The sequence below is a fragment of the Struthio camelus genome, chromosome 1 (assembly GCF_040807025.1).
Source record: "Struthio camelus isolate bStrCam1 chromosome 1, bStrCam1.hap1, whole genome shotgun sequence".
NCBI classification, from domain to species: Eukaryota; Metazoa; Chordata; class Aves; order Struthioniformes; family Struthionidae; genus Struthio; species Struthio camelus.
The window spans coordinates 109231326-109253556 of NC_090942.1; the positions used below are offsets into that span (position 1 = coordinate 109231326).

General features: G+C 37.1%; 1 long non-coding RNA gene across 1 annotated transcript in view; it reads left to right on the forward strand.

Annotated features, from left to right (window-relative positions):
- The window catches only part of LOC104144042 (uncharacterized), a 38544-nt gene extending 22691 nt beyond the window's left edge, over positions 1-15853 (forward strand). Inside the window, exons 3-5 of the long non-coding RNA XR_011138863.1 lie at positions 2269-2454; positions 8935-9193; positions 13678-15853. This is a non-coding gene — a long non-coding RNA (uncharacterized lncRNA). The remainder of the gene's footprint in view (positions 1-2268; positions 2455-8934; positions 9194-13677) is intronic.
- Positions 15854-22231: the final 6378 nt, after the last annotated feature.

A 22231-nucleotide genomic window follows, 5' to 3' on the forward strand; every position in this document is an offset into this window, starting at 1 on the left:
ATTTTCTTATGCACTCATATAAATCATGGAGAAAGGAAAAAAGAAAGACTACAACCAAAGAAAAATCCCCATTATATCACATGCTCATCTTTGCTTTTTTCCTTTTTCAAAGTAGGCTTAGAAAGAACAAAGGGCTTAGAACTGTTCAAAGATATTATGCCAGGGAACTACTGTACTTGGGGCTCCATTTTACCGCCTCAAAGTGGATTTAATTCAGCTGTCAGAGAGTGCTTTTTAAGGGTAAGAACAGGGAGAATTCTGTTTGTTCTTTAAAAACAGTCCAAAACATTCCAGTCTTTGTGAAAAATTCTGGAAACTTAAATAGGAAATAAATTCAAAGTCAAATTCCCTATTAAGTTAACCAGGATGCTTGTTTCTTATTCCTCAGAGAACAGTATATCACAGTTCTACTGAGGCTAAAAATAAGCTTAATCTAAAAATGAGAGCTTGTTCTATAGAAGTTTTTTGATTTTATCTGAAAGTCAAACAGGTCTTAAAGTTATACAAGGTCACTGGTTATTCTAATTTGATTTTTTTACCAGTACTATTATTTTTTGATCTAGCTTAGGCAGAAGTTATCTCCGTGGGCTGTGAAAGACAGGTAAAATATGAATTGAATTCACCTGAGAATGCTAGCTTTTTATTTAGAGCCATGAGATCACTATCTAAAATTATCCCTGAACGTGGTGTTTTTGTCTTCCAGTTAATACACAGGAGATGTACCTGGGACAGAAAGTAGGACCATTCATCTTATAAAATGGCAAATTTTGTGTTTTTAAACCTCATTTTTTTTACCTTCATCAAGTCAGGAACTGTTTATGTTTCAGTCCATAAATACATTTTGAACTTAGATAAAATATTCTATGGGAAAACACATGGGTGGGGGGAAGGACTCAGCATCATGCACTGATTTACTTCCCTACTGTCCAGAAAATAAACATCTCACACTTACTGAGATGATTGATAATGCTACCATTAATAGATGACACATGTTCTTGTAAACATGTTTAGCCCCTAAAAAACACAGCTATTCAGTACATCTCTAGGCTAAATGTGCTCCCCCAGGAGACAAATCTGCTGGATGCTCAGAGATCTGAATAATTTGTGACCAGTCCCACTGAGAACTGAAGGGGTTCCCCACCTCTCAATGTCCGGCTCCCACGCAGTTGCAACAGCCTCTTCTGCAGGAAATGCACACGAACACCAGCTGTGGGCGTTGTCATGGCTTTGGGCACTGGGGCAATGACCAACTGGTGTGCAGTCTGGAGCCTCCAAAGCAAAGCTTTGTGTTATCAGGCCGTCCTTTAGAATCACATCTTTCCATGCGTGATCTCTCACAAAGATCTGCCCTGGCAAGATCTGATCTGAATTTATAGATCTGTATTGTAAAAGTGTGTAGCAATTTTAAGAGGAACATGGCTTTTACTCCATTTCTTTCAGCTTTTTTCCTCCCTCTTTTGGTTTTGATTTGTGTCTGTGAAACTGTTAGTTTTGTATTTTGACAGCACAGAGCCAAACAGTATTAAGACTTGTGTTTCCATGAGTCTTTTATCTTTGGTAATTTGGAGAAAGACGGTCTGTGATACTTTCCAAAATAATGTCATGGTGGCCAAGAACTCTTGCTTAATTTTTCTCTTGGAAATGTGAGGGAAGGAGAATCTGTGGTGTGCTCCAGATAAGACTAGTTATTGTTAGAGCTATAAGATTCCTGCACTTTTCATTTTGTAAAGAAAGGCTATATTTTAACATCATCTTCCTCCTATCTATATTTGCACATTCCCTAAAAAGGATATTTCAAGGAAAAAGTATTTAGGGTGGATTTTCACTGTTCCATTTTATGTTAGATTTTTTTTTTGCTCTAGTATGAATGGAAAATCATTGAAGACCTTGGATATTCAGTTTACCTTACAACACTTCACAATAACTGATTAAAATTCACCTTGGATCTCATTATGAAAATGGCTTTTGGAAAAACATATACTTTTATCTGTAAACTTGAAAATGAAATCTGCAGACTTGAGATTACTGAAGTACAAACAAGGGTCTTCTGTGATAACCTGCTTTCGGTAAAGATAAAGGCTGATCAACTATTAAAACTTGCCACGCTGGCAAGAATGACTACTATGCAAGGAAGAGTCATAGTAAACTTTGTTAAACCTGGAGGTTTACCTCATTTGGGGGATTAATGTTTTCCTTATTTCTTCTTTCTCTTAAAGATGTGTTTCAATTGAAAAGTTGTCACACAAAATACCGTCTTTCTCTTTCCAGTATAGGAACTAGAAGCAGACACTGACACCATCAATGGTGACAAGGTGGATGCTCGTGTGGCAAGCAGCAGTGCATTTATGTCTTGCTTTCAGCTGCATGAACATGCTAAACTACCTTCTTCATTGCTGTTAACGGAATGCAGTTCCTACTGATGCTGGAAGAAATCACACTACCTGAGGACCTGAGGTCAGAATTATCTGAAACCCTGTAGGGAAAAAACATTAGGATATTACCCAACAGTTTCTTTATAGTACAGATATCCACAAAGGATAAATCAGGAGTTAGTGGATAACTCCAATTCTAGGATTTCTTACTGTCAGATTTTAGATATTAAAATATTAATATTCTTTTCATTGTATTTAAGTGTAAGTTCAAAAATGGACATTTATTCTACTTATTATGGAATATAATATAGGTGCATATATTATTTCAAGTCCAACTCTAATCCTAGGCTTGAAATGATGTGACGGTAATTTTTTTTTGTAATTATACTGAATATTAATACAATATTCTATTAAATTTGCACTGACTTAACTGAGGGAAAAATCTAGGCCTCAATCTAATAATGTCCCCGTAAACCAGAACAGCTCCTCTGATTTGCACTAGATAAGAGCCTGGTTCTATGTGTCATTGTTGAATTTGTTGGGATTTTATTTCCCCCTCCCACAAGACAAAAACTCTTGTTTGTTTGGAGGGTTTTTTTTAACCTTTTGGCTGAGTGATACATTTCTGTTTATCAGCCACCTGCATCCCCTCAATGCATTCTGAGGCAAAAATCAAGGAATAAGAAAGTCCAATTTTAGATTCAATCAGTTCCCAAGTTGTTTGATGCAATGGATTCCATTTCAACAGCTGCCTCCGTCTACTTCACCCACACGAAGGAACCAGCTTCCTCTGGAGATCTGAAAATGTACATTTGGCAGCTAAAATTCAATTTAAATCTGGCTAGGTTCAGGATTATTGGCACTGGCCCCAGGTCTTGCGATTGACTTTTAACCCCCTCAGAGCTTTCCTTGTGTTCCTAATAGAGCTGTGTACTGTGCAACACAACTTCAGTGAAGTCCAGCTGCTGCCCTTTGTTGCTCTGTGCAGTAAAGCATTTTGAGTACAGAAACCAGCAGTTTTGCATTTGAGTGGCATTTGTAATGAGTCTTCACATTAGTTATCCTCACAGAAAATAATAAGTATTATACACTGCTTAAACAACTGTCAGCTGTGTTCTAAAAGCTACACTGGAGACTACTGTTCACTTACTTCTTGTATTCCTACATTTCATGATTACAATTTGTAATATTTCCATTCACTCTGATAATTGCTTACATAGCTAAGCATTCAAAAGGATTCAGAGGAATGAGAGGTTAAGCGTTTTGTCCCTGAGCATGGGAAAAGAGAAGAGGGCGTCCTTCTGTCTTTAGAGTTTGCTGTTCGAACAGGCAATAAATTCTTCTGATATTTTTTTGAGACGTGAAGTACTAAAAAAATTTCATCTGCAGCAAGGTCCTTCCTCATTTTAGGGCTCAGCTTGATTTTTCTCATGCCATTCAGCAAAAGAAACACCAAATCAAATCAAATTATGAGTAAAAAAATGACTTTCAAAAATTCAAACTGAAAACACCACACTGTGAACAGAATTTTTATATCTTTATTCCCCTGTCTTCCATCCTGTGCAGAAGATTCCAAAATAACCACATTATTGTAGCTCTGGGTACTAGAAAGCATGCATTCATCAGCTAAAAGCATATGTTAACTTGATTGGTAAGCAAAAGGGCTGGTTTGTGCATCATCTGTGACAGAAAGCTTCTGGATTAAAGGAAAAAAATTGACATGCTGGAAATCTGTAATGCTAACACATGGTGTTTGCTTCATCCTTTCAGAGTAGGCTCTCAGCTAGCCACAGGTAATGGAGGCAATTGAAATTCACGTAGGTATTTAAGCTGCCCAAACATATCTCTTTCTACAGATCTGCGTGCTACATCTACCAGTAACATTTAAGGTAACCAGACAAAGTTACTGCCAGTAATTATTCAGCAAAGCCCACCCCTTTATCTCATCCTTGACCAACACCTTGAGAACTGGCAGTTTTACAGGTGGGAGAGAGGGGAAGTCTGCTCTCCTAGGCAATGTTCACAGGTCTTTGCCTCCTTACCTCCTGCTGCATGGTACTATTGCCCTGGTGATCTGAGGTATTTCATCAGGTGAAAGAAAAGAGTAACAGAATTCCAAATCACTTGTTTTTCATTATAAAAATAAAATCAGGAAAACAGTGGTCACAAATATGTAAAATATGAGAGTCCAGGGACAAGTAAAATGAAAGAAGTTTTTCAGATTTTTTTTTTCACGGTGGAACTGATGCCAATAATTGAATAGTTTTAAAACCAAGCATAGCTGAGTCAGTTTGACTAAAGCATAAGAATCAAGACTTCGTGTTGTGTCTCACTTTTCCTATGCTTTTAATTTAAATGCAGATAGAATCTTAGCTCACTTTTTAACATTTCAAATAATAATCTTTATTCTTTCTGGCTAGCATTGAAACAGAAATACAGGAGTCTCTTCAGGGTAGTTTAGTATATCTGGTATTGTCTGGAGAGAGCTAAATCTGATTCTTTAAGCATCTCTGACTCGTTTTAAATGAGGTTGAAAGAGATCAGGTGAGTACTAGAGAAGACTGGAACTAGTGGGCACTTATTTGGACTACATTTTTTGAAATTTAAAGATCTTTCCTGACAGAAGTGAATGGGAGAAGAAACTAAGTCATTGGTAGCAGAAATAGTGGCCTGTTTGCTTTTTGATTGGAATACTTGAAAAAGAATAGAGATCAATTAGTTCTACCACTAAGCTGAGAACTGGGGAGGTACATTTTGTTGATCAGAGGAACTATGATGTAGTTGAAACAAAGCTCAAGGGTTAACTGGACTGAATGCTGAGGAGATGTTAGACTTCTGCTAAGAAAATAGGAGCTAGAGAGGTTTAGAGGAGCTAAGTAAGCTTTAACTATTTATTGAAATAAAACACAAACCTCCAGTATAGCTTGAGGTTAATAGGAATTAACCTATTACTCAAGATTTTTATGACTTTAGAATTATTTTTCTCCTGCCTTGGGCTTCTATCATGACTGATAGAAGCTAGGCCTTAATGGAGTGCATTTGCTGAAGTCGTCCTTTTAGATAATTGAGGTATGGCACCTTGAGCAGTGGGCCATATCTACTGTGTCAAATTGGAAATAGAATGCTGTTTGTATCACCATTTCTTTTAGATAATGTGTGCAATTGTCTATGAAGTGCAGCTTGATAATTTCTGGGAGCGACTGTTTTTGTACTTGCATTTGAATAGTGAATGGCCTGTAGTAGAACAGGCCTATAATAGGCCTTAAAGATTGTTTTCTTCAGACGTTCATCAATATTTTACTTGCAACAAAGTCAATACTGGTCCAGTAATTTCTGCAGACATCTACCAGATAATTTTCCCAGCTAAAACTACATCGTAATAGTGTTAAAGGGTGTGTTGGTGTAGATAGACAGGAATTTATGCATGTAGGTTATCTTTACAGTAATGTAAGTTAGGTAAATGGTCATTGTTGGTCTGAGAACAGTATAAGCAAACATGCTAGTCTAGTCCTGAAGGTGATTTCTTGCAAAGCAAACACCATGGGGTTTTGTGCTCCTTTGAAAAAGGAAATAAGAAAAAAGGAGAAATTGTTTCAGTAGGAAAGCAGAAAGGCTTTGAAACTGTATGGTCCTCATCTATCGACAAAATAGACTGTGGGATGTCAGCACTTAATAGTTTTAATGAATGCACTTAATAGTTTTAATGACAGATTGTCTTAGTAGGACCTTAATGACAAACTTTCACTGAGGAAGCTTGTTTGGGGGTATAAAAGGAGATGTTACATATTCTGGGTAACAGCATCAGTGAGGAAATGAGGAGAAACATTGTATGTTTCATGCAATGGCTTAAGAAGCAAGCAGGTGACTTCATAAATTACTACCTTTAACCAGTGGAATTTGTATCCCAGTAGTCTCCAAAGACCAGCTGACAGACAAGAGCAGGGAGAAGGGGATAAAGTAACATTCCTAAGGCCATGTAGCAAATGGGTAGGGACAAGGAATAGGACTGACATTGCCCATTTTTCAGTGATCTATCTTCTGGACTTCAGTTGCACTTATAGTAACCGTATGTTTCTGTCAGACTATGCTGTTGTATATAGTGAGTGTATGTGTTTGCTTTCAAAAGAGAAACTGAGTATATGTAATATACTGTATATTATGCAGAGACTTTCTCTGGCAATTTTCTGCTCAGAGAAAATTACCAAATGCTTTAGTTGCAACCATTTTCAGTAGGGTTTATAATTTAATTGCTCACAGATTCTTAACTATGGCTTTGTACACTACAGCATTGTCTTCAAAAGCAAAGGCTTCAAATTGTTCTAAAACGTCAGCAGTAAATATTGTACTATTGAACTCAACTCACTTTGATTAAAGAGATTACTATCATTGAATAGAATAGTCATCTCCTTTAAACTTTGAGTTTCACCAAAAATAATGAGAAGCCCTTGATCTCTGCAGGAATAAACAGAGCTAACTTTGTATGGTGAGAATGGGGGATAAAGGGTATTGCTTCAGACTGAAAAGAATCCAGGGTTTGTGGTTGGATGGCTTTTTAAATTTGGACATAGCTAATTGCTACACTGTCTCTAAGTTGCCTAAAAATCTTCTGATCTCAACCTTGCCTCCCAAGATGTTATGTATGACAGATTGCTTGAGTTGTCTACAGAGACACAAGGCAGGATTATAATATGCAACAAAACGCAGAGGCTGTAACACAGCCTATCACAGGTAATGTCTCTTTTATCTCACCTGAAGATTTGTTAATTGTGCATAATGTTACCTGAGGGTATTTTTTGTAGCGCTGAACTTCCAGAGAAAGTTCATTTTTACGCAGGGTAAAGTAAACTTATTTTCTATACTTTCTGATGAAGTATAGTGGCTTGCGGATTTTCTAAATTAACCGTCCGTACTGCCTGTCCTGCCTCGGTGAATCCTGCATAAGCTCACTAGTCAGGATATGCCCCTTCAGGAGATTACCTGCATGAATATTTGAGGAAACTGTTCTGTAGGGATCCATCACATTGGTACTATTTTAAATGTTCTTTTGTAAATAACCTTATAGGCCCAAGAGGAAGGAAGAAAAGCAAGCTCGATTACCACGTAGAATGCATTTTCACTAAATGCTGGGGTGAAGGAAATGATGGTCAAGAGCAAAGGAGGCTCTTTTATTATGAGCTGGTTGCAGTAGAAGTTAATGTGATTTTTAGCAGGTTAAGCATTTATGTTTGCGTTCTGTGTTTGGATACTTGTATTTCTGTTCATTGCATCTTCTTCACATATATTTTCTCCCCTTCCTAATGGTGTCACAAACAGCAATTTTAGTTTATGGACTTGTGTGTATTTTTCACTTTTCTCCTAAAATGTTCTGTTCTGACAGTTCTGGTGCACAGTGATTCACAAAGTTTTCTCATCCAATTCTCAGCTATCCATAGACTCAACTCATTTACTCGTCTCCATCATTCTTTTCTCAGTCCCATTGAAGCTGTTGTCATTGCAACATTTTACTTTCTTCTATCAAAGCAGGCATGAAGCTTCCAGTGGAACGAATGCTAAGGCAGCTGCATGGGTCAGTAGGCAGATGGAGGGGGAAGGTTTGGGGAAGCTAAACAGTTTGCATCCTTCTCTAAAAGACAGCAAACCACAGGGCAGGGATCTGCAGTCTGATGATTTGACAGTGCATTGCCCTTTAGTTGTTTGACAGGATTTACAAGTTCTGTTTAGCAGACAGATATTTTGGCTAATACCCTCCTCTAGTTGTTTTTCTTTTGACTATCAGAAGTCCTGTTTAAAAATTTAAGCAAGCTCTTGTGGTACAGCAAAATAAACAGATTTTTCTTACAGATAGGATACACTCCTATGTTTTGGGTTTTTTTTTTTTTCTCTGTGAGGACCCAAATGAATCCAAAGTATTGAACTAAACAAATACAGTTTACTTAGACTGCCAGCACACAGTCTGGGAAATAAATCAGAGGATGTAGCTTTATACAGTGTGAAAACTGCTCTTCCAGCTTTCAGCATGCAGTCCAATAAATCTTTTTTTCTCCCATGCCTTTTTTGCAATTAGTCATTCTTCTGACTAAAAATCAAGCCATTAGCTTTTAAAGAAGCCAAATGAAATGAAGCCATAACTAAGTAGGAGCAGCGCTGAAATAGAAAGGAATTTTAACAAAGTAGCAGTTCAATGATTAAATATTTTTGAGTTTCTGAGTAATGTGCTTTTAAGTCTATGGTTTCTAAAAGCAATACAAGAGTTAACAAGTAAGTGTTTTAAATGCATAGAATCAGTGGTCCTGGAAGAGAGATGGGCAATTGTTTGTAATGTTAATGACCACAATTAAGGGAAAGAAAATGAACTCTTGCTGGGTTCATAGGCTGGATTTAGTGTTCACTGAATTATAATTTGAAATAATGTGCAAAAATCACGTGGTTTCAGTGGCCCAACTTCAGTGGCTCCACTTGAAGTTTCTGAGAATGGCCTAGCAGTACTGTCTGTGTTATCAGAAGTCGCCAAGGCTGAAGGACTGAGAAGCCAGACTGATCTTTCTGTTTTTATTCCTTTTAGTTTATAGTTCAGGTATCCAAAGCTTTCTGGAAATGTATGACCGTGAATATCTTAATTTTCAACATACTGAAGAACAGGAAGTGTGTGGAATGGACCATGGATGGATGAGGTGAAATCAAGTAGTTACATGTTAGACTGGCTGTCAAGACGAAAACAAAACAGCAACTTTAATAAACCTTGGGAGGTGATGGGTCCACTACATCTAGAGATGGTCATCAAAGGGAGGTTTCACCAGGCATGCCTGGATTAACACAGTGAGGTATGGAACTTAATCTCCTTATTGTACTTCCTTACTCTGCTTTGGTTTCCATCATGGAGTAATCTCATAGCATGCTGACTAGAGTCCTTTTGGATTAAACTGAACCAGAAAACATACTCCAGGGCCATACCTATTTGCTATGCTAGAGCTAGTCTGAAGTAAAACCCCCCTAAACATGTTTTGAACAGATGTCAGGTCCTAAGCACAGATTTTTTTTTTTGCTAAACAGACCCATTGCTATTGGGCCAGACATTGCTATTGAGCATTGAACTGTATGCCAGGTATAAGGCTTCTTTCAGCAGCTGAGGAAGGGCAGGATGACTTAATATCTCTTATGTCTAATTTCTGTGATAGTATGAAGTGTTCTTTAAATTCATGTAAAGCTTAGAGCAACAGAGAGACTTCAAGGATGCAGACAGTTGACAGGAGTTACTCAGGTTAAAGACATACTCTAGAGGTAGAGGCTGAGAAGGGTTTGATTGCCAAAACCTTTGAAGTATCCTTGTTTTTTCTCCACTACTGAATTTGAATAGTCCTTAAGATACACTGACCAAAGCCCTGGCGAAATGTGCTAAATATGCACAGTGTAAAAGATAGCTTTTGCTAGACTATCTTGCTGGTGTAATCCCTAATTCTCAGCAGTGCAACTGTGCACAACAGAAGACTAAGAATTAGTGCCTGAAATTCCCCTTAACCATGCTGCTGCCCTGAGTACCCCAAAGCAACTGCACGCGCACCTTTAAAAGCTCAGCACACAGTCCTGCCATGTGCAAAGAGAGGAGAGTGGAAACGGAATGACTGACATCAAGAACTGGGATTGTTCAGCTTCAAGACCTCCTATGGCAGGATTTGAACAATAGCTACTGATCATGTTCCAGAGCAGCAGCTGCAGACAATACACTTTCATATTTATACTGCAGGTGTTTGTGTGCGTGTGTGTGTGTGTGTGTGTGTGTGTGTGCGTGTGCATTGCTGCACTGGAAAGCTATTTTGCTGGTTAATAAATGAACTATTAAGCCAAGGTCAATCTGCATATGGAAAAATTTTTATATATTGTACTGTTGATAGGAAACTGCAGACAGCAGCATGAGTGAACGAAGCAGAAGTGCAGCTGTGAAAAATAAAGTGTGTGTGTGTCTAAATTACGGTCATAGGAGAATACTACTGGCATCTGGTAGTCATTTGGGCCCTTGGACCATAAGAGATTTAGCAGACCTAGTAAGCATGAGTAGTGAAGCATGGAGCACATCCTGATGCCCATACCTAGAAATAAATTTAACCCCTTGTGTTTTTGTAATGTGTTCTTTACGGATTAGAAAAGAATCGGAATGATGCTGTTCTATAGCACAGGCACACAAAGACTAACAAAGATTGTTTCAAGATTAACAAAATAACTCAGTGATAGCAGTAAGTGTTACCTGTGTCCAAAAACTTCCCATATCTATATTTGAGATCCCTGCCTACACATATCTATCTGTAATCCATTCATGCATTTTTTTTTTAGATAGTAAAGGATACTGAACAAAGTTCACTTACAGCTGTGAATGTAAAATACAGGTGCTTTAAAGCTGCAAAATTCATTATGCGTTCTAGAGGAGCCATCTGATCAAATGGCAGAGTAGAAATGAAATCAAAACCTAATTACTAAGCCTTCAATTTCCATTAAGCATATGCTATTGATGACAGATATCCCATTTAGAAAACAAGGCAAGGACAAAACTTGGTTCTTTCCTCTGTACAATTACTCCTCTGCATATCTGTTCTTGAACAGAGAAGCAATGAAAATCTTCATATTTCGTACAGCAGCTCTAACCACAATGTATTCAAAGTACATATGCTTTGAAGTGCTCTGGGCAATGGTATTGTTAAGGATGTAGGAACTAAATGCTTTAGCCTCTGTTGTGTACAGCAGCACTTGGGGTAAATAAGAAGCAAAGCAAGGAAGGTCTAGGAAAAGCACTTTTACACGACATATGTCTATTAAAAATATATTTCATTGTTTACCGATCCACCTGTGTGTCTAAGTGCTTATCATATCCACTATACAGAAAAGTAAATTAAGGAATAAGGAAGGGATATAATTTGTTCCTGATTATAAAAAGTAACTCACTGATTTGGATAAGAATGTAACGAGGATTTCTGGTCCCTTGATTGTGATCCAGTTATTATGACATACTATTGTATACAAAATGCAGTACAGCAGAGTTGTAATTCTATTCATTAATTAAAATAATGGCAAGATTATTCCAATGACCATATTTTAAAGATTACAATACTATTTAATTAGACGCAATTGATATGTAATAGTTGATAGCATTAATTACATGAGTTAGTGGTTCAATTTTCCTTCAGAAAAGATGGAATAGATTTGGGGAATGTTGACAATGCACATAAGTACTTAATAATTTGTGTGTTGTTAATTATTTTGACTCATTTGGGCACGTATTACAATAACACAAGTAAACCATCTGCTAATGTTATAAAGAAAAAGAACTTTGAATAGTATTAATTAAAAAATTATGATTATGCCCACTTAGAGTCTCTATCTGCATGTTCATGTGCAATTTCAGAAATGGCGAGGTTTCAGATGAGTTATGGCCTGTTGAATGCAATGAAATTAAACTCTTGCTAAGGGAAGGGAAAGGATAGGAAGCAGAAGCAACTCAACTTTTTGCACGCACAAGAAAGAAAGGGAGAGAGAGAGAGAGAAAGCTGTCAATTGGATTCTGGTTTATGGATTGCTTTAATCTGTTAGAGTAGTGGCCTACCTATTTACATATATAATATATTCAACTTTAAATAAAGTACCAGTAGAGATAAGAATATATATTTTGGGTTTGATATGGTCGGTCAATTTTATGTACTCTGCAAATGATGTTTTCTGGCTGCTGACTGTGGTAATATCATGACCATCATTTAAGTGGTGGACTCACATAGTTTAAGATATGGTCATGATCTTTATTATTTGTAATGGAAACACTCTACTCCTTACTGGAACTTTTTCTGAATGACTCTAACAAAAAATACCTTTGAGTAGATCTGAATGGGAGTGCAGATCCTTCTGCAGGAAGTTTCTTCCTCAGATAGATCAAAAAAAATGACTATGTGCTAAAGTGGTGTGCCCGTGTTTGTGTGAGGGTGACCGCATGATCTGGAGGCAAATTTCTAGCATTTATGTCCTTCCTCACGATAACATCAGAAATGAATTTGTCAATCAGCTACAGTTAGAGTTGACAGGAACGTTTGCCTTCAACAAAGAGAGAGGTCAGAGAAGCTACTAATCTTCTATTCTATGGGAAACTTTTCTTTAAGCCAGACAACCAGGTCCTGTTGCTGGCAAAGATAAACCGAAGCTGCATTTTGATACCGAAAGTGCAAGCCAGGAGAGCCATCCCCAGTCTGCAGCTACAAGAGGAAAGAGATGTGCTGTCATGTTTCAGGCTGTGGAACCTAAACCTAAGTATCCAGTATCCAGTACCCAATAGCCAGTATAAGGTCACTGGGAGACCCAAGTATTGCAGCTTTCCAATCTTCTACTTCATCTCTTCACCTTTTGGCTGACATTATTATTTAAAGAAAAAAGTCTCAGAATGCTTTTTTTTGGTATAATTGTTTCTTGTTGAATTAAGTAGCTAAAACTAAGGACTCAGAAGTTTCATACACTTATCTGTATCATGTCAGATCATCTGTAGTGACACAGATACCTTTTTTAACGTTGTGTCTTATTAACTCTCTCCCATAAATAGTATTAAAATTTCACAAGCTGTCTTATTTATCTATTAATATGTAGATTTATCATTTCTTTGAATAGTTATACCTCTGTAGGTTTTGCTGGGGGTGAGGAACAGGTGGGAAGAAAGCTAGCATAAGAAACATAATCATACAGTCAAATGGTTAAATATTACAGAAAGCTTTGAAAATCTGGTATCTCAAATGACATGCTCCCTCGGACTAGTACTTAAATGGCACAATCACAACTAAAAATGTATCCATATTAAAACTTTTATTTGTATCCATAGGAGGTATATAAGTTTAATAAAAAAGATTGAAGGTACCATATTTTGGGGTGGAGGAGCTAGGCAAAATTCAGGTACTTCAGACAGTTAATCCTGTGGGCAGATCAAAACTCTTCTTGCCTGTATTGTCACCTGGCTGATTTTGAAACAGTCTTACTGCTTATGTTTGCCAAGCATCTTTAGTTATGCTTATACAGAGTGATCTGTACATGGGCCAATGACCCATTTGCTAAAGGAATTTGAGCACAGTTTGTATTTCACTGATGGAGTGTGCCTGTTGTTTTCTCTTGCCATCATCAAGCCAGGTGGTTTCCAATAGAAAAAGAAAAAAAAAGTTTCCAAATAATATGCCAAATAATATGCATGTAATGTGTTTGAGGGCAGTTTATGAACTTAATGTATTCATCTCATCTTTCCTTCAAATGTGAAAAGAACAAATAACGTACAAGCAGTTTTTTTTCCTTCCAGGTCTTTGGGACACACCTCTTCTGCTTCTTGCACACAGAGATGACGTCTCTCCCTGGCTTCACTGTCAGCCCTTGTCAGTGCAGAGGCTCTCATCATAAGTGCTGACATATAAACCCGTGTTACTATATTACTTCAAGTTACCCATCTCCATGTTTGAAATAGAGTTAATCTTTTCCTCCTCACCCTGCCATGATTTCCTGTGGGCCTTATTTATTGTACCACTAGCTAAAATTACACACATTAATGAGCCTGGCCACTCAGCAAAAAAAGTTGTATTTTCATTCCATATTAAAATAACTCATGCATCTAGTTCATGTTAAAATGCTGGTTAAGATGAATTCTCTCTAGTTTTAATGGATGTTAAATGGTTGGAGTAAAACTATGTTGCCTTGACTAACACCCAAATTATAACTATAACTGCTTTATGTTTATGAGGATTTTATATGAGTTGATTACCTTAAGCTAATTTTAGATAGAATCTTTTTTTTTTCTAGTTAAGCAGTGGCACTGTTTGTAGACTGATGTTAAGTGATGTATTCAGTCATGTTATGCTGGTTTGATGGAACTAGTTCAATTGAAAACATGCACTTTTCCACCTATCATGGAGGCAAAGCCCAAGGGATTAGCCTGGGGCTCATTGAATTGGTTGATGTATTTGAATTGTTGCTTGTAATTTGAAGAAAATATTTGGGTGTGTTTGCAATAGCTTTTACAATGGTGCTAAGAATCTTGATTTAACTGGAAAGCCTTTATAAGTAGGATTGTATTTACACTATAGAGTTTGACAGAACAGTTACAGAGTATAGTAGCATCACTGTTGTGCTTGATGAATTGTTGTCTGCTAAGATTCAGAATAAACTATTCTAAAACCTGCCTTAGTCAAAAGGCATAACAGCTTTGTATCTGTGGGTTTCAGTACAGAGGAAAGATTTATAAGAAACGTATCTGTGATTTTTTTCTGGTCTTACAAGAAGTAATATAATAAAAAAGCCACAAAAATCGAATCCTATAATAAAAGCAAACTGATGTTAAAAAAATTTTAAACACTAACTCAAGAATGGAAATATTTCTCTACAGATTACATGGTAGTATTTGCTGTTCTTGTTTGCTGCTGAGCTAGGTGCAGGAAAACTGTCACTCATAGCAGTCCTTTATTATTTATACAAAATCAGGAAGAAAATCATTATGCTCTAACACCATTGCAGTAGGAATTTCTATACCTTGTTATAGATAGACTTTTTTCAGTAGTTTTTTTTAAAAAAGAAACATCTTTCTATATGTTAGAATGATTATTTGAAATGCTGTGTATCTCCCAGATTTGGAAGAAAATGCATATAGTTTTTTCTTTTCAATTTTCTCAGTCTCATTTCTTCCCCTTTCTATTCTTCTTTCATTTTATGAATCAGTTTGTTTTTTATAACTTGCCAGAAAAATTTGAGGAAGGTTGGACTGATTTGTGTAGAAGGAGGGGATTGGTGTGTGTGTATGTGCATGCTTGTGTGCAAATTTCATGCTCCTTAAAGGATTCATTTTAAAAATGTCAGACCTATTAGTCCCTGTGGAAGTTTCAGACAATAAAAACTTGGCATTTTAGTTATTTTCTTAATTCATTATGGTTATGGGACCACAAAATCATTAAAAAATGCGATAGCATCGATAAATGGTTTTGTTGAGGTACCTGCATTTTAGAATGCATTTATAAAATTTTCTATGTCAGCTAAAACTGAACAAAACTAAACCATATCAAAAAAGAACTAGTTCACTGAACTCTTAACAAAAATGGAAATTAATAGAAGTATGCCCAGGGCAATAGCTCTTTGTGTGACTTCTTGTTTCTTGGTGCTTCTACTTACTACAAAAAATTATTTCATGTGTTCCTTACTTTTGTAGGTTTGCACTTAAATGAGACCTGGATAAACCACTGGCTATTTTATAGGGAACAAATTTGGACGGATGAGAGAAAGGATTTGACTTTTCATATTAAAAATGAATATTTTTTCTCAGCTTTTATTGAATGTCTCTTTGCTTACTCTAAAGACTCTAAAGTGTAGAATTTCCTCTTTCCATTGCTGGATGTCATATAAGTTGGCCAATCTGTTATCTACAGTTAACCAAGCTAACCTTCCTTGTAAGTGGAGCCATCTTTAACATGAAATAAATAACAATAGCGAAAAGCTTCTTTGGCATGCATATAATGGAATTTTATTTAATAAAGGTAATCAAATCAGAGTCTGTAAAATTCGCATTATTACAACCAATACAGTGGACATGGTTCTTTCAGTTTTACACTGGAATAACCAAAGTTATAAGTGTATACTGGAGAAGAGAATTAAGCATCATTTCTATTTTCCCTTCCACTTTACAAACAATGTAAATTACATCACTCTTTTGCTGCATTTGCAGTATGCTGAGTCTGTGAGCAATCAAACCAAATTTCGTTGCTTACAAAGCTACTGAAACTTGTAGAAGATGGGATTTTACCTGGTTGATACTTCTGTTCTGACCAGTTTTAAGGGAAAAGGTTTGGGGGTCTATTTTGGAATTTTTTTTCTTTTTTCTGCAGTCTTCCTTCATCTGTGCCCGCTTATAAAGGACCGGCTGGAATTACTACAGCAGATGTGTGAAATAGCATGTGATCCGCCTGTCTTTGCCTAAGGGGTCACGCACAACCCAATCAAGGCAACGTGCAGAATGTGACAGATGTTTACACTATTGTGATATGTCTGTGGCAGCTATAACAACCACAGCAGCAAATGCATCATATTCAAGGAAAGTGTGTTCTGGAGTTCGGTAGACATGCACAAAATTTCCACTGCTGTGGACCTCACCCATCATTTTGCCTTCTGAGTCTTAACTACTGTAACTCTATGCTAAGTGTACAAACCTTTTCCTGAAGAAGAGCGTGAAATAGTGGGTACATTGATGGCCCTGAGCCAGACTGAAAAGCACTTAATCAGTGCTGAATTAACATCTTGAAAAGAAAAGTTCTGATTTCTACGGTGGCTGAATATCACTCTATTATTGGTAAGATACTATTTTGTATTCACCAAGGAATTGCTAGAGTCTGATGTGGTTGTGGCCTTATAATACTGTAAATCACGTTTCTGTCTGCCAGTCTGTGGCAAGATTGGCACTGCTAAATGCATCCGTTCCAGGGAATGATGTCTGGTCCTTGGCCAAGTAGTGTAGAGTTGCTTAAATCCACACTACTCAGTCATAGCCTTCTTTAGAGAAGATTGTATGCATTCTATAAAGTGGATCTATAAAGTAGGTCAATTTTAGGCCATGTGTATGCATGCATGTTCTGCTTTTGTTTTTTCCTTTCAAAATGCATGAAAGAATTTTGAGAATTGAGCTGCAGCTCATCAGAATGCTAATTATATAGCATGAAACTGAGGGAATGTGTTACATGCCCTGAAGAATAGTATCAGGGCATGTGGAGGCACCTGAAATTGTAAATCCTGATCAGATAGTGCTGAAGGATTGTGTAAGGTAGAGAGAGCCAAACCTGGTGCAGTCTCATCATACTAAATCAACGGTACCTGCAGTGAGGAATCGAGGAGACACATTTTGATTTTGCTTAGAAGTTGGCTGGTTTATTGCAAAAGCAACCATGTGAGAGGACTAACATGCAGTGTGGGTGCTGAGAAGCCGAGACCCAGGAGGGAACTGGAGGTCCTCTGCAGAATGGCTATGGCTTGGCCCACTATTCCTCTCACCGTCCCCACATACCTCCTTTGTTTCAGCTGATTTTTAGTTGCCAACTACTAACACATACTTTCCCCAACACTCACTTAAGCAGTACAAATTTTAAAAGCCCAGTGGCCATGTGGAAGCATAAAATTGTATAAACCACATTGGTGTTTTTGTAAAACCTCTTCTGTTTTAGACAGCTCTTAGTTCTTCCTCACCACATGGTAAAGAATTAAAATTAAGAAATAATTTCTTTCATTGTAATATTTTGTTTCGGGCTCTTGTCCAAGAGGTGACATGGTGGTGGTTATACATTTTCTATTTTAATGCAAGGGAATTTGACTTCATTTTGTTCAGAGCCCTGTTTTTCCCCTACCACGGCATGTTGTATGCTGAAGAGATTATCAACTGTTTTTTTTTTTTTTTTTTCTTCTTACTGCTGGATGTAAGGCTTCAGATGAAGTATGAAAAATTGCAGGAACGGCTATCATGCCTATGGTATGCAAACAGTTTTTAAGAGTTTAATTTTTAGTATCTTTATTTTGTTGTATAGAAGTATTCAGTCAAAGAATAGGATAAGGACTGCCTGTCTAATTGGATACATAATGCTTTTTTTTATATTTTCCATCTATAAATATGAAACAAATATAAATAGTTAAGGAGATACCTTAGCTTTTAAAATAGAATGATCGTTTATATGATAATATATGCCATACAATCTCACTTTCAAATGATAACCTCCTGCTTTTAGTATAATAACAGTATAATACAGTATGATACAGTATAATAACTACAATATAATAACTTTGTATTTCATGTTATGGAACAGTCCAGGAGTTTTGATCTCAGAAACTTCAGCAGTATTATTGAAATAAAACCTGCATGGCATCAGAGAATTTAGGAACTACGCTAGAAACAGCCATGTCAACAGCAATCTTTCCATTAAATTCAGTGTAGGTCACAAGAAGTGTTTTTATTATCAAATTTCCTAGTGTAGTTGATTGAAAATGATCATTTAAAGTTATTAATTTGAAATAAGTTATGTCTTTGAAAATAATAATTTGCCAATTTTTTGGATTTGTTCTTTGAACTTGTCGCCATTTTTTCAGAAGGACCTTGACAGGCTGGAGAGCTGGGCGGGGAGGAACCTCATGAAGTTCCACAAAGGCAAGGGCAGGGTCCTGCACCTGGGGAGCAATAACCCCAGGCACCAACACAGGCTGGGGGCTGACCTGCTGGAAGGCAGCTCCACAGAGAAGGACCTGGGAGTGCTGGTGGACAGCCAGTTGGCCACGAGCCAGCAATGTGGCCTTGTGGCCAAGAAGGCCAATGGTCTCCTGGGGTGCATGAGGCAGAGTGTTGCCAGCAGGTGGAGGGAGGTGATCCTGCCCCTCTACTCAGTTCTGGTGAGGCCTCACCTGCAGTACTGTGTCCAGTTCTGGGCTTCCCAGTACAAGAGAGACATGGAGCTATTGGAGTGAGTCCAGTGAAGGGCTACCAAGATGATTAAGGGACTGGAGTCTCTCTCCTCTGAAGAAAGGCTGAGGGAGCTGGACCTGTTTAGCCTGGAGAAGAGAAGGCTCAGGTGACATCTGATCAATGTAAGTATTTAAGGGGAGGGTGTCAAGAGGATGGGGCCAGACTGTTCTCAGTGGTGCCCAGCAACAGGACAAGAGTCAATGGGCACAAACTGAAACACAGGAAGTTCTGTCTGAACATGAGGAAAAACTTTTTTTCTGTGAGGGTGACAGAGTATTGGAACAGGTTGCCCAGAGAGATAGTGGAGCCTCCTTCACTGGAAATATTCAAAAGCCATCTGGACACAATCCTGAGCAATGTGCTCTAAATGACCCTGCTTGAGCAGGGGGGTTGGACTAGATGATCTCCAGAGGTCCCTTCCAACCTCAATCATTCTGTTGCCAAATTTCTGCTGAGAAACTTGCAAAAAGAGAAGATTTCAAAAGAAAAGCTCTGGAGCAGATATGAGTCCTTAAGATTTACAACCCAGCCATTGGAAAGGCTTTTCTAGTCATACTGTTTTCAGATTTTTGAAGAGGATTAACCCATGATTATGAAAGAGGTTCAGTAGATGGAAAAAGGAGCCAGTACTTCTCATTGTAACATCTAAGAATGGATCTGTGTTGCTTATCTAACTCAAGTACTGACAGGGGTATTTCCCTCTGCTTTTAGCAGAGGAAAGATGGCTGTATGAGTCCTTTTTCATCCTAATTTGATTCTTCAGCTTCAACAGGTTAATATACCTTTCCTGGGAAAAATTATAGATAAATTAATATTTCCATCAGGTACGTATCTTGTACATTTAGTATATGCATACAAACATTAGAGTAGATATAACTGAGAATTGAAAGTACCCATTTTCTCTTACTCTAACAACTTTTCTAAGCAGAATGGAAAACTTCTGATTTGTAATCAAAACTTTAAATTGTGTTTATGTTGTTAAGCTTTTTTATATCTATACATGATATAAGTCTGCCTACAAGCTGACTTTCATTTAGAAAGAAAGATTAAGAACAAAGCTAAAATATTTCCCAGATATTTTTCCCCTTAAAACTACAAAATTCAGCATTAGGAATATTCTAATGCACTTTTTCCGGAGTAGTGGTTAGAAAGACTAGAAGGGCTGAAGACAGTAAGTTTGCATTGATGCTTCCATAGTCATGAATCTAAAGAGAATCAGGATAACTAAGAGAAGTTAAAAGTCTCCTTAGAACTCTTAGCAGAAATCGATTTTAGCAATACTAAAAAAAAAAAAAACCACTAAGTAATATTCTCATAAGTTAGCATTTTCTTATGAAAAATTTACCCACACAAGCTGAATTTTTAGTATGTGAAAACTCGAGAGACAGTAGAGCATTTTTGGAAGGAAAGGATTGGTGAGACAGTATGGCCTTATAGCAGAAGTAAATAAATAGGAGCATTTTCTCCTTTCTAGTTAATTGCTTACATTTAAGATGCATAGGTAAATTAATAACATCTCAAATTAAAGTACTAATGTGTACAGACCATGAGGAAAGATTCCTGGCCTTTTAGGTGATTAACTTTTCTTAATACTGTTGTTCTTTCTCTTGTCTTCTGAAGTGAGTGTGTCTTTTTTTTCTCCGTTGTTTATCGAGTTAAGTTCATTGTGATATGCCATCTTTTTAGCCCAGCATCACTGAAAATGATTTGTCATTTTGATAGCTGAAAGTACCATAAGGTAAAGCTATGTTTGCTTGTTTCCTTCATTTTTGCTCAAACAGATTTGGATTTTTTTGATATATTTGAACATTTAGCAGGTGAGATTGTAGGCACAGGCTTTGAGGCCTTCTGACTCTGTGCTGCCCTGGTAGTTCTAAGTGCCCTTAGGCGCAATTTAAATGCCTAAGGGTGGGTGTGCATTGCAGTTACTTTTTAAAGATACCTCTCATGTGCTGTAGCCCACGTCTAAATCCCTTCTAGAGCAGAATTTACAAGGTAGTTGCTGGGTGGCTGTTTTACCTCAAGCTTTCTACCAGAGATTTGGCATGGTCAGGTCTGGGGTTTGCATACCTCCTTTATCCTTACTAGTTCTTGTATCTGTCTCATTTTATGGACCAAATCATTGGAAAGGATTTTACTCAATGTATGTGAGTATTTTTAATCAGATTTAGTCAAGTCAGTGTCCTGAACTGGCCTGTTGTTTTATTAAATGTCTTCAGTATTTTTTAAACAGACTGGGTGAACACAGCAAGCACCTTGTGAATATTACTGTTACTCAGTCTCCCTGTCGTAGTTAACAAATAACCTCAAAAATCAGTAGGATGAGAAAAAACAAAGAAAAGAAAAAGTAAAGTATGAGTAGCAATAATGAAGTGAACAGAAATCTGAAAGTGGAAGAAGATATGAATATGTAAGCTGCCTGTTTCTTCTTGAACAGAGAGGTGGCATTTCTGCTACACCTTATCTTCACAATACTTTTGGGTGGTGATAGACTGCCATTTCTTTCATTCTCATTGCTTAGGTTGGAGAAAGACTTTCATCTCCCTGGAATAAGGTTCCTTCCTTGGGCTGCTCATGCAACTGGGCAGGAATGCCAGAATGATTGTATAGTGTGTATTCTTCTGGGTTGCCAGTGGTAGTTTTAACCAGTTCTTATCATTTTGTTAGATTTTGCCCCCAAGCAATCTCCTCTTCGAACACTTCCCACCCAGATGTTTTTTGTTCCACATGTAGAACCATGCTGAAAAAGTAGAAGTCAGCTAACAAAGTGTCAGTATTTTTCACAGATGTTATACTTCATTTATTCATTGTATTTGTCATAAAGTGATCACTGTCCTTTCTTATCAGACACAAAATTAACAAAAAAGTTGAGTGTGATCGAGGTTGTTGTATCTAATACAAACAGGTTCTATTTCTTCTGCTTTCCTAACTTCTTTCTGCACTGCTTTTATCATGTATGTCCATTTAACAATTCATAGGCTTCTGTCTTCAAGTCACTTTATTTAAAGTAACTTTCTTGATGCACTTGCCGCCCTTTAGGAGATTGTTCATTTTGTAACTCGTGTTTAGCTTTATTTTTTCTACCTTTTAATTTTTCTGAATTTAGAAAAATGAGCTTCGCATTTGTTTTTTTAATCTTTTTCAAAAGCTATAGCCTTTAACTGCTGTAATAATTCCTGCTTGTGTCATGTATCCTGTAATTTCTTACAGCACACCATACCTGTGCTTAGATAAGAACAGCTATATTAGGAAATAGTAACTCCCACATTATTAGTGAGGTTGGTAAAAACAGTTCATGACTGGGAATGAACCTGTGACTTAAAATTTTAGCTAACTTATTCAAAACTTTAAAGTTTAGACAAACTATTCTGATGTTTCTAGA